At 39.5% G+C, this 13,340-nt stretch overlaps 1 protein-coding gene across 1 annotated transcript in view; it reads left to right on the top strand.

Annotated features, from left to right (window-relative positions):
• The window catches only part of LOC127065484 (uncharacterized), a 54,367-nt gene that overhangs the window by 7,979 nt on the left and 33,048 nt on the right, over positions 1-13,340 (top strand). Inside the window, exon 2 of the mRNA XM_050997894.1 lies at positions 12,203-12,269. The gene's annotated coding sequence lies outside the window, so the exon portion shown is untranslated. The remainder of the gene's footprint in view (positions 1-12,202; positions 12,270-13,340) is intronic.

The raw sequence follows: 13,340 nt of genomic DNA, 5'->3' as shown, positions 1-13,340 counted from the left end.
TTCCACAATCTCATCCGTTATTTTTGTTCTTTTTTTTTTCTCTACATCCTTTTCTTGCTTGCTCTTCGTAGACTAGAGATAAAAAGAGAAGAGAGAAGTTTATTCGTTCAGGGCCACACCTGATCGTGAAACGACTGGGCGTGATTCTTTTTTCCTGGGAAATGCCAACAATGAAATCGGATCGGTTCGACTCGATCGGATCGGTTCGACTTCACGGGCCACCGATTCGACGGACAATGCCGAAAGTGAGCCCAGACGAAGGGTGGTAGTGGTAGGACAGTATGGCGGTTGCGGCGCCTACCAAGGGAAGGGAAATAGGACTGTATTAAAGTGCTTGAAATTCAATGCGACGACGATTTTGCCCATCCTGTACGTCTATCCTTTTTCTCTTTCTCTTCTTACGTCATTCTCTCTTTCTCTCTCTCTCACTCACTCATTCTCGTATACCTCCTGTGTAATCTCGTGTTGTCGATAAAGAAAGGAAACAGATCGCTGATAGACTAACGAACGTTTTGTAATTATTTATACGAAAAATGTTAAAAGTAGAGAATATTTATATTCGATAATATTTTTTAAATATTTATATATATATATATTAAAAAAAAAAAAGAGAGAAAGAAAAAGAAAGAAGAGAAAAAAAACTTTTGAATGACGATTCGAACGAATCGTAGTTACCTAATATATATCTCAGATAGGACGAATCCGTAGATCATCATCGTATAATACTTCCAGTCGGCTATCTAATTCTGGCTACTGACCTAACTCACTGGCAGTCGACGGCGCTCGCGCGAAACTTGCAATGGTGCCCGTTAGTTACGTGGGTGGCATTTGCGCGTAACGATTTAAAGCGAATTTCCTGGAACGATCTCTCCTTGTTTACGTTCGAAAAATACACCGGGCAAAAGCAAAGCAAAGAAAAGCAAGGCAAAGCAAAGCGTGGCATGGGCTTATCGTTCGTGCGAACGGCGCTCGTATCGCGCGCCAACGAGAGATAGAGAGAAAGAGAGAGGGAGAGGGGGTGAGTAGGAAGAGGAAGGAAGGGAGGGAGGGAGGTAGGTAGAAAATTACAACGAATAAAGTAGATCGACTCTGATCTCGTTAGAGGATAAACGATTATCTCGAATCTATAAGACCACGCGAGTTAAATCCTTAAGATTCTGATATCTTATGAATTGAGAAATGAAAATCGATTTTAAATATGCGCACGTTACTAATACGGCGAAGTAATTTTGATCATTAATTTCGTTAAATTTCGACGGTGTTTCTGGCTTTTCTTCACCCTGGTTCGATTGATTGGTAATTTCGTAGTGATACATAAATAAGACACAACCCGGAGCATACCTATGTATATACTTCCGTGAATGCAAATTAAACGTCACGTCGTGGGGAGTTAAAGTAAGCCGAGCGAAGTAAAGATACGGAATAAACGACTAGTTGACCTTTGGAATCCGATCCGATTGGCGTTGGTGACATCGAGCCTTGGCTATTGGCAAACCGCAAGAAAAAAAAAACTGGTTCGCGTTGAGGCGTTGTTGAAAAGTACCTACTTATTCGCCTTTTAAAAATCTTTATATGCAGATTTATGTAAAAAAAAAAATAAATAAATAAGAGAAGAGAACAAATTTTCTTTTTTTTTTTGTAGAATTTTCTCGTCGTTTATAAGATCGTTTATAAGAATTTTTCGAGATCGTTAAAATCGAGGAATTAAAATGGCGAGGTTTCTTTCGATGAAATCATTTTGGTACGCACGCTGATGACCCATCGCGAGGAAGAAGGCAAGATCCGAAATAACTGCGGGTCGCGTGCATCGACTTCCTGAACCTCGGAAATTTCTCGTGTGGCTCGTCTTCGAATGTATTTCGATCGAACGAGTCATCGTCGTCTTTATCGGGTACGTGGTTAATTCGTGAAATAAAATAAGATCGATGGGTATAAGATAGTCGATTGGTTTAATTCGATCGTGTTTGTTGACTCATCCGTTCGCCTTGAAATAATATTTCGAATGAAATTAATCGAATTTCTCGAAAGTATCAACGAACGAATTCGTTTTCTTCTTATGCATCCGTTCGCGTTTATATACTTTCTCTCTTTCTTTCTCTTTCTTTCTCTTTCTCTTCTTTGCTTCGTGTAAAGAGAAGGAGAAGTCGATTAGATTATCTTTGCCAGCGGCGCATCGTTGCATTTAACCTAAGCAATTCCGCCAATTGACTCCGCACACCCACGATCTTTAGGAAGCGTCGGAATAGGACGTGTTCTGTTTATATTCCAACGCCTTTATCCGCATTCCGCCATTAAGATGAATTAAACCGACTGCAAAATACATATATCCAGATATAATGTACATGTATCGCAGATATATGTAAATACTTTAGAGTCTATCTTCATACGTACATATGTACGTGTGTATATATATATATATATTTATATATACACATAGATAATAGGTACATATGCATATATACATATATATGCTGTTGTGTAACAGTTAGAGCCGTCTATAGAGAAGCATCGAACGAAATGACCTATCTCCGACGATGATCTATCTGCACGAGATAGCGATCGCGAAACGTTAATCATCGATGACGCTAACGAGTATCGATAACGAACACCTTAACGAGACGATATTAAAATCGTAAATACGGAAGAGTAGATATTCGAGTCGGAACATCGGGAAATGGGAGAAATCGTAGATGAGAACCCATGAAGGTAATAATTATAAGAATGATAAAAAAGAAAAAATCCAAATTGAATAAATGATACAAACAAATGAAATAAAAAACGGTACGGTGAAAGAAAGAAAGCAAAAATGAAGGGAAGGATGAATGGGAGGGTGGGAGGAAGGGTGGGTGGCACACAAAGAGAAAGAGAGCAATTGTACTCGACGAAGCGAAACGCGGTAGTAGCGGTTAACATAGAACGTGGGAAAAAGGAGTCTCTCGTGACCGATTGCGAGTAGTAGTGTCTCAAGGTCAAGCTTAGAGGCGACAACACTACGTCGCGTGCGAGATTAACGAGTCGTTACGGATATGCATACGAATATGTACAATGAATGTATACGTACGTATGTAACGTTTACGTGTAAGTAAAGCTCGTTTATGACTCGTTATTCTTACGTTCCCTCTCGCTCGACGTATTCGTATAAAAAGAAGAAAAAGAAATAAAGGAAGGCAAAAAGAAATGTATATACACGAAAGGAACGTATGCAAGAAGAGAAAAATAAGGAAAAATTCCGACCATTCGTTATGCGTGCCTTACTAATTATTACCGACAAAAAGAACAGGAGGCACGTGTTTCTCGCGCACCACCACCACTAATACAAAGCAAAGAGTAAAATATAAGCCTCGAGAGAATTTATAGATTCCACGAGATGCCTTGGTGAATAACTGAAAGTAGAGGGAGAAAGAGTGTAAGAAGGAAGGCAACGAACGAACGAACGAACGAACGAACGTTGGGACGATTAGAATAAGAGAGCAAAAGAAGACCCTCTTCGTTGATTTCATTACTTGCTAACGTAATGACGTCGCTTAACACGTCGTAAATCTTTCGAGGCGGAAACCGAGGATGATCGTAACACCGTGAGATAATTTATACGTCGTGGGTTTTCAAAGAATTTATTAATCTCTCTCTTTTTTACGTAGGTACGTAAGATCGTGTTCGCTCATTGCTCGTTATGGACGACGCTGATAATAGTAATAATAATTCTCGTTGTTTAAGACCATTTATAAAATCAATTTTACGTAATCGCGTAAATCTTTCCCTTTCATATTTTTCAAACGTACGTACGTACGTATGTATATCGTAAAGGATAAAGAGGAAAAAATTGTAGTTTGCCATAATTGTCGGTTCACGATAATATCGTTTAATCTTAGGAAGATCAGTCCCCGAAGGCGACTTGCCGACTTCATCACTCCCATAGACCTATGAACATCGCCATAGAGACAGGAAGGTGGACGCTCGATGAGAATCGCTTTTCACGCGTCTCTCTACAAAGTAGCAAAGTGGATGTAGGTGTATGCGCGTGTATATTACTCTATGTCTGGGTGAAAGAGAAGGTGTGATAGGGGACGCTTCTGTGCTCACTCGCATATCTTCCGGGTCATAATGCCAGCAGACAACGTCGCGGCGCATAGACGTTTCCTGGCACCCAACCAGCTGCCAGAATCCGTACAGGTTCATCCGTACGGCTAGAGAGAGGGTGTACCCGCTATCTATTTTACCCTATCTCGATGTAGCTCCTTCAATTTTTCCAATTAACATTTATTTACATACAGATATATACCCGTTATATCTATCAAAAAAGAATGATATCTATGGTATTATTATATGTAGTTACGTAACGAGTAACGTCGGAATTTCAAGTAATTCTATATCGGTAAATAATAAACGATAATATTTTTATTCAATATTTTGCGTAACGATTAAACAATATTACGGTATCTGGTTAGTAAATCGATAAGTAACGTCGGAACGATTAAATAAGCGCATGGTGTTAATATTTATTTGTATATAAAATATTGGTAATATCTGTATGTGTATCTTACGTGATAATAAATCGATCGTTCGAAGTTCAACTCGATTCGATTCGATTAGATTATTCGCCCGCAAAATGGAAAATTCGCCAAATCGAGAATCGAGTATAGGATTTAAATGCAAATGTCGCGAGGTGGCCCTTTTAACGAACCTACCCCTTTGTGCATTAGCGAACTGTTTTTCCCTGTCGTTGTCCGACGCCAAGGCAGGAAGGGAAAAGGGTCGCCGACACGTAACCGAGGGTCGTGCGAGAATCGTTTACGTGAGCGTTCCAGGACAAGAGCGTGTGTTCAAAGGTTTTCCTACGGCAAAAAAAAAAGAGAGAGAGTAAAAGAAAGAAAAAAAAGAGACAGAGAGAGAGAGAGAGGGAAAAAAATAACCGAGGCAATTCTTTCGAACGAAAAGGATTCTCCTTTTCACGTCTCGTCTGTCTCGTGTCTACCTACAAAAAGAAATTAACGTTATGCGTAAATATCGATTTGTAAAACTTAGTTCCTCCATTCGAAAGAAACGATAATCACATAAACGAACATAACAGAGAGAAACTTCTAATGCTAAGATCGTACGAGAAGAACCGTACGACGAGCGCGACCCGTTCGTCGGACTACCTAATCATTAACATTATCTTTTTACGTTATGGCGATCGGCCAGTTATTTCGTGACGAGACAACAAATTATCAAGCGATTAGAATTGCGAGTCAAACTGAAATAACCGATATATATTCTACTCGACGATTCTGTACGAATCGTTTCTTAACAGAAATAGAAGACGACTCGAAGCTTAGCGTAGTAGACATATCTACGCAAATAAGTATGTAACTACTTACGTATCTTACGATATAATTCGATTATCGATCGTAACGAAAATATAATTCGGATTAACACGATCGCGTTTGTAACATATTCAGACACGTATACTCACTTAATAACTTGCTACGTATTTCGTTGTTCCCGTAGAAACAAAATATCTATCAGTCTAAAGATCGCTGACCCGGGTGCACTTAATCCGGTCGCAGTGGATAAGTATTATTAGTAACGAGGCGCGTCTAATGTTACGTTTTACCGCCTCACCGTTAAACCTACGCTCGAAGACACTCGAATCGCGTCGATGTCTCTCTCTCTCTCTCTCTCTCTCTCTCTCTCTATTTATCTATCTATCTATCTTTCTCAGTATCCTCCCCTCTTTCTCTCTCTCTCTCTCTCTCTCTCTCTCTCTGTCTCTCTCTGTCTCTCTCTCTCTCTCTCTCTCTCTCTCTGTCTCCGTCCCTGTCTCCGTCTCTCTTTTTCGCGTAGGTAGAACGCAAACGAAGGCAGTCGAGTTCCTTAGGGTAAGAGCTATATACACAGAGAAAGATCCGCAAAACTGACCGCGGAGGACGGTGGAGGTATCGGGTATCTAATTATCCGAGGACTCGTTTCTTACGCCTGTGTTTGTATGTATGTATGTATGATGTACCTTTGCATATATATGTGTGTATCTATGTGTATACGTACGTATTTACTTACTTACTTTGTTGCACGCGCGCATAAGTGCACGCGTACTATACTCCTAAGCGCAGTATAGCGGCTTCTTAGTGATCCCCAGGGGTGAAAAAGAAAGAGAGGCTCATAAGTATTTTCTTTGCACGCCGACACGCTCTTGCAAATCCTTCTCTTTCAACTTTTCTCTTTCTTTTTTCTTTCTCTTTCTTTTTTTTCTCTCTCTCTCTTGTCGCATGTGCAACGAACGAAGTATTATATATGAATGTAAAAAAGAAGAAACAACGGATAACAGAATCCTTTGAATAGTGATACATTTTGAAGAAATCGCATGAATGGAAGGATTCTGACGATCATTGTTTTTCGAAGCGATTTAAAACTATGATCGTCCTGCTTGACATTTCCTTTTACGATATCACTGATGAAAGAAAAAAAAAAAAGAAATCAGGAAAATTCTCTACGATAAATGAATATCTCTCTTCTCTTCTTTTATATATATATATTTTTTTGCTATATTAAAAAAAAAAAGAGAGAGAGAAAAAAAACTTAAGCGCCCTTGTTCAAACAGTTCTGATCAATCATCAGTTCGATATTTTTAGAAACTGAAAAAAATTCTCTACGATAAATGACTATCTTTCTTCTTTTCTTTGATATATATATATATTTTTTTTTCTATATTAAAAAAAAAAAGAGAGAGAAAAAACTCCAACACCCTTGTCAAAAATTTAAACAGTTTTGATGAATCATTAGTTCGATATTTTTAGAAACTAACGGAACGCTCCTAATCGAACGGGGGAAAGGAAAACGAAGCGATGTAAGTAGGCATTCGCGTTACGGTTCGCGATTACTACAGTTACGTTAATGCCGGTGACGGGGAAACGATGAAACGTCGTTCGAAAGCTATCGTTATATGCGGTATATCCTCCTCCGTTCAGAGAAGAAGACGTGCTTCCTGCATGCTCCGCCATGGACCAGCCACTTAAGCGGGATTATTACAGCGTAATTATTAATCCTCTTTGGTGGCCTCTCTCTTTCTCTCTTTCTCTCTCTCTCTTTCTCTCTACAGGATGTAGAGAGAAACCGGAACGTTCTATCCTGTTCTATCTCAAACACACACATACGCATATATACAACCTTTCCGTGCAGAGATCGTTTCCGTTAGAAACACGTTTGTTACAATCAACGGTCAATGCATTTCCAAAGATTTTTTTTTTATTTTGCAAATATCGAAAATTGCATCGATTGCATCGATTAAATAAATAATCGATCAATTGCATAGATTTGCTCGAGATCGAAATTATTAAAAGAATCGTAAGATTAAAAGGGCTGCTTTTCTTTTGGGTTCGTGAGATTATCTTTCTCTTTTTCTTCTATCTGTTTTTTTCTTGAATGAATTACACGAATCGATCGGTTCGAAGGAATCTTAGAGTGGGCCGTGCGACACCCGACGTGAAACCGTTAAGGGTTTTAACATCGTGTTTACTCTCTCGAGAGCGCCGCGGGACGCTAAGGCCGTTGTAGCGCTCTCGTCCGACTACGCGTTATTGTCGTAAAACGCGCTCGAAACGATCGAAGCGTAAAACGAACACCCACGCACTCCACGTTATCTAGCTTGCTAGCTAGCTGGCTGGTAAAGCTAGCTAGCTAGCTAGCTAGCTGGCTAGCTTCGATGACTGGACGGTCCTTTGAAATCTCTCGAGGATACTGTCTGTCGAGAGAGAATAAGAGGAAAGAAAATGAAATAAAAGAGAACAACAGAATTGTTGTTCGAAAGCCGGAAGATAAACTACCATTGTGTTTAATCGTTGAGAAAACATTTTATTTATTTTATTAACAATAGGTATAAGATATATAAGATATAAATAATTTTATTAACGATATATCTATGTATATATATATATTTTATATATATGTGTGTGTATTTATATATATATATATATTATATTCATGATATGATATATATTAAATCGATTTCAATTTACCGGGAAAAAGAATAGAAACCGTGGACAAATACGAAACTTCTCTCTTTCGTAATGTCGAATGGTGCTAAAGTTCAAGGCTAGGATAGAATAAGTGTATTTCGGATTAGCGGATGATTAAGAAGAATTTGAAGGAGGTCAAAGTCCCTTTAAAGCATTTCGTCGTAACCAAAATTCGTCGTGGTCATCATCGTGCCGGAAGTGGTGTTTGAGGGCGAGAAGATATCTCAGAAGAAATGTTTCGGTCATTCGTTCCAGAGTTTCGTCGTGCGGTCAGACGACAGGCAGACAGACAGGCTGTATCGTGGGATCGTGTCAGAGGCGTAAGCACTTGAGATTTCGCTTTAAACTTGGAATCATTTGCAAAGAGGATAAATATGTTGTCGACAGAGAAATCGAGAATATTAACGCGATGAAAATGTCACGTAAATCGCCGTGTTTATCCGATCGTTCGTACGAAGAAAAGATAAATGGTCCAGAGTGGCACATATACGTACGCGGCGTTCATCTCGACGGCCTCGTAATTAAGTTTCATCGTTACGATAATTGCTTAGACAATATAAATCAACGTGTTTTATTTAAGATTACCTGAGAGAGAAAGAGAGAGAGAGAAAGAGGAAACAAACGGTATAGAGATTCTTTCCAGTAGCATCCTTCCGATCTCAAAACTCGCAATAGCGTTACCATAAAAAGCCGTTCTATCCTTCGCTTTTACCGTAAAGTTGTTCTCCTTGAGAACGTTTAATTGTGTCGTTTCTTTTTTTTTCTTTTCTTTAAAGAGTGACTAATCGTTCAGACACTCGAAAGACCGAAAAAGAGGTTAAGAAGACTCTTCTCGAGGAATACACTTCCGTGTCGAGTCGCGCGACCATCTTCGGGTCACCTGAAAGAATCATGCTTCCTACGTTATTTTCTCTCTCTCTCTCTCTCTCTCTCTCCCCCTCTCTCTCTTTTCTCATATTTTTGCCGTCGTGCTCGTTTTTCCTCGGCTCTAGACTCGCTCGAGTCTTTCGAGTAGGGTCTCTTGATTTTTTTATGCCAGAGAAAATAACGTTTGGAAATTTCTCTCTTCCGCAATAATATCTACATTGTCTTTTTCTTCTTTTTCTTCTTCTTCTTCTTCTTTTTCTTAGTCGTCCGAGTCACGAAAGAGTAAGATCGCGAACTCGTACCAAACGGTTAGGCACAGGAAGTCACGCTGCCGGAAATCTCGTTCAAAGTAACGTTACATTACTCGTAGCCGGAAAGGAGAAGAGAAACGAAAGAGATAGAGACAGAGAGAAAGAGATAGAGGAGAAAAAGAGAAATGAGAAGAAGATGGAATGCATGGAGATTTCTCGTGTCTCTTTAACCGTGGGATCTTCGAAGAAATTACATTGATTAATGGACTTTAATTTTCTCGTTTATTCAATTTCCACGCTAGTTTAGTATGACTCGAATATCTCATATGTTTCTCTCTCTCTCCCTCTCTCTTTCTCTCTCTCTCTCTATTTACACATATACGTGTACCGAGAAGATACGAAATAGAAGGCGACTTATATACGAAAAGAGACTTTATTTAAGGAGCTGTCAGCGCGTAAAGGACGTCATTGTTATTATCATCTGGAGAGACAATCGTAAAGAGATAATAGAGTCAATGTCGTATAGTCAGCGACGGACAGTGATCGGAGAACAACGTCGTGCTTAATAAAAGTCATCATTGTAAGTTTTCTCTCTCTCTCTTTTTCTTTCTATCTTTCTTGACAGGGTGCAAGAACGTGAAAGTCCGTCAAGTCGGTCAACCTACGCTCGTTGTTGTTTCATCGTTGAATCAAGCGTCGTACAAAACGAGGTCTGAAATCCGTACGATAAAAATCTGAAATAATCGAGAGATAATCTCGGTTAGCGTGTCCTCGCAAAGGGGAAAAAGAAGGAAAAACTATATACAACGACAATAGGAAAGCATCAGCGACGCGTGTCCATTTCTAAGTTGTCACGTGTTGTCCGCAAATACGTAACTGCGTTTGTACGTAACTGCGTCTATCAACGAGAGCTCGACGAGATATTATAAAGCGATGAATCGTCATCGTAATAAACTACCTGCAACAACGAGCGGGACGGAAGCGAATGTTCGTGGCAAGCGATGATGACTCATGCTCGTACCCTCGTCATTCTCCTCGATTTATAACCTAATTTATAATTTTTTCATCTCTCTCTCCCTCTTTTATTTTTATTTTTTTTTCTTCTTATTTTCTTCATTCATTTATTTTCCGTATTATAATAGACATTATTTCGTATAGCTTGAAATATATATTCTATTATAAATTTTATTAGAGAGATCTAATAAATTTATTAGAGAGATGTGCATCGGACGAAGAGAGAGAGAGAGAGAGAGAGAGAGAGAGAGAGAAGGAGAGAGAAATAAATAATAAAAAAAGAAAAATTGAATCGACCTCGAAGACGCCATAAAATTTCATTTCTTCCTAACAGCCTTCGCGATATCTCTGTCTGTCTCTCTTTCTCTCTCTTTTTCTCTCGAGCACACGCTGCAAGAGGAGACGGCGAGGCATGCAAATTTATCAATTTAGTGGCCCCGGTACACTCGAGAGCATTGCATCATTGCACCGTAATCGCAACGCCAGTGAACGGAGAGTCGGCTTCAGAGAGAAACCAGGCTAGCGTAGCGCGCTCGTAATTCGTCCTACGCTTTATCGTCCTGGAATCGAGAGCGAGGGCGGCCGAGGGCGGCTTTCCGTTCGTTTTCTTAGCAACGAAATTATCGTCCCACGCAGAGGGCACAACACGTCACGATATAATATATCGTACGACGTAGAGGATCAAAGTCAAAACGTGTTAACGTATATTATAAACTTTTTCCTTTTGCAATTCTCTGTCTCTGTCTCTGTCTGTCTCTCTTTCTTTCTCTCTTATACCATATCTTCGAATGAGATAGCACGATTCATTCTACCATTCGTTTCTAAGCATATTAAATAACTTATCGAGAAAAACCGGATCGCTTTGCGGCACGAGCATCTGCTTTTCTTCCGGGCGATCGACCCAACCGACCGACCGACCGACCGACCGGCCGGCCGGCCGGCTAACGTTCGGCGGTTCAACTTAAAGCTGACTCATGCCATGAACTCGATAATACGACGATACCGTTTATCGTGGGTACTTACAAACTCCAGAAAGTCCCCTTACGAATTGATGCACCCCTGGAGAAACAACTCATTATTTTCATGGCTTGGATCCAACGAGGAAAAATAAAAGAAAGAAGAAAGATGAAGAAGAAAGGGAAAAGAGTCTCTTTGTCTTTTCCATTTTTCTTTTTCTTTCTTTCTTTCTTTCTTTCTTTCTTTTTCTTTCTTTTTCTTGTCATTCTTTTACAGGTACTCCTTTTTTCGCGAACTCAACCTGATTTTTTGACGTTGCTCCTGGCTCGGCTGAGATCGATTCGATCTCTCGTCCCTCGGCATTTTTCATTCTTACAATCAGTAAAAGAGAGATAGATAGATAGATAGAGAGAGAGAAAGAGAGAGAACGTTTACCAGGTGTCATCGACCTCTCTCGGTTTCTCACGCGTTTGCTCGAGAAGAGAAAGATGTACATACATATATATATATATATATACATACACACATGCAAGAATGCATGCATCCATGCATGCATCTATGTATGTATATATGTACGTATGTAAGCGTCACCTGTCTGCGAAAACAGGTGCCTATTCATGCAACGAGATCATCCTCTCTCTCTCTCCCGTTTTCCTAGACTCTTCTCTTACTTCCTCTTTTATTTCGTCTCCTCCTTCGTCATTGAGAAAAAAAAAAGAAAAGAAGCTGAAGCTTAGTAGTGTACACAAGGCTCGTTGAAGTCCAGAGTAATAGGCTTTTTCGAGACGACGACGACGACGACGACGACGAGAACGTCGACGACGAACAACGATGACGTTGTTGTTGTTATTGTTGTTGTTGTTGTTGTTGTTTTTGTTGCCTCGTGTTTTCTAACTTCATTCTTCTTATTTACCGAGGTGCATCAGATCTTGAATAATTTTTTAAATGCAGGTCAACATCGTTTATTTTGCATTCTCCGGGTTGTCAAAGGAACTCGATAGTTTAAGGATCAAGATTATATATATACACACACATACACACAATCATGATAATCTACTATATCACGTTTTCTCTCACAGACATGTATGTGTTACTGATAGTTTTGATTTCTCTTTCTCACAGACGATCCCGATGCTGCTCCATCAGACACACCTACAGATCGTCACTTCCGGAATAACTCGCTTTACGGGTAAGTTTGTAAAAACTCGAAACAAATGAAATTCTTTCCCTCTTTTTTTTCCTTTTTTTTTTCTTTTTATCTATCTCTTGTTCTCTCGCTCTTTCTCTTTCTTTCTCTCTCTCTCTTTCTCTCGTTGGTCTGACCTCTAACTAAAATCGACCGTAGCAATCAACTGGCGAAAGAAAGAATCGTACCCACGTGTATGAAAGGAAATAAAAGAAAAAAAGAAAGAGATTTGCATGATTACGGTATTTTCTTGAGTCTTAGAATATTCCCCAACCAGTAGTAGTATTTCTCTTCTTGCTTGCCATTTACATGCACGCTCGATCCCGATTTCCACAAAATGCTAGATAATTATGCCAAGATGGCGAGTAGGGCGAGCAAAGGAAAAGAAAGAGAAAGAGAAAAAGAGAGAGAGAGAGAGAGAAAGATTTGAACGAAGATTAAACGTGATACGTGTATACGCTAATTTTCATTTTATATTTCGCATTTTAACGAAGCCAAAATCTTCCTTTCTTCAATAACTCAAAAATATAGATAGAAGCATGGCGTCGACGAATATTTTGGCTATGCGACCGAAGGAATTTGTTTGTAACGGTATCACGTTCCAAATGTTTCTAATAAACAAATTTTTCAAAAACTTGTTGGACTCGCTCGATATTATTTTAAAGATACCGATCGTTACCGTACATAACGTGTCTTAACGCTATAACGTTCTTACGAGAGAACTTTCCAAAAAATAAAAAGAAAACTCGGACGAATTGGACGCATAAAATTAATGAAATATTCAACGACGTAAGAAACTAGTGCTACAGAAGGATTAAGATCTCCGTATATTTGACGATCGTTCGTGAAATAGGGACGCGTGACTTTTAAAAAATTGTCTGATTACGTTAAAAGGGAATATTGAAATCTCGGCAATGATTATAACGACTACGACGACTATGACAACGACGACTATGACGACGACGATTTTAATGAGAGAGAAGTACGCGACTCTTGCGGAAATGATGACGCGGCGGGGAGTTCGAGCGGAATTAGTGGAGCGGACTAGAAGCAGCTAGAGTTTAAAGTATAGTA

Source organism: Vespula vulgaris, chromosome 8 (assembly GCF_905475345.1).
Source record: "Vespula vulgaris chromosome 8, iyVesVulg1.1, whole genome shotgun sequence".
Lineage (NCBI taxonomy): Eukaryota > Metazoa > Arthropoda > Insecta > Hymenoptera > Vespidae > Vespula > Vespula vulgaris.
The sequence above is the reverse complement of the archived record's forward strand: the minus strand, read 5'-3'. Positions and strand labels throughout refer to the sequence as shown.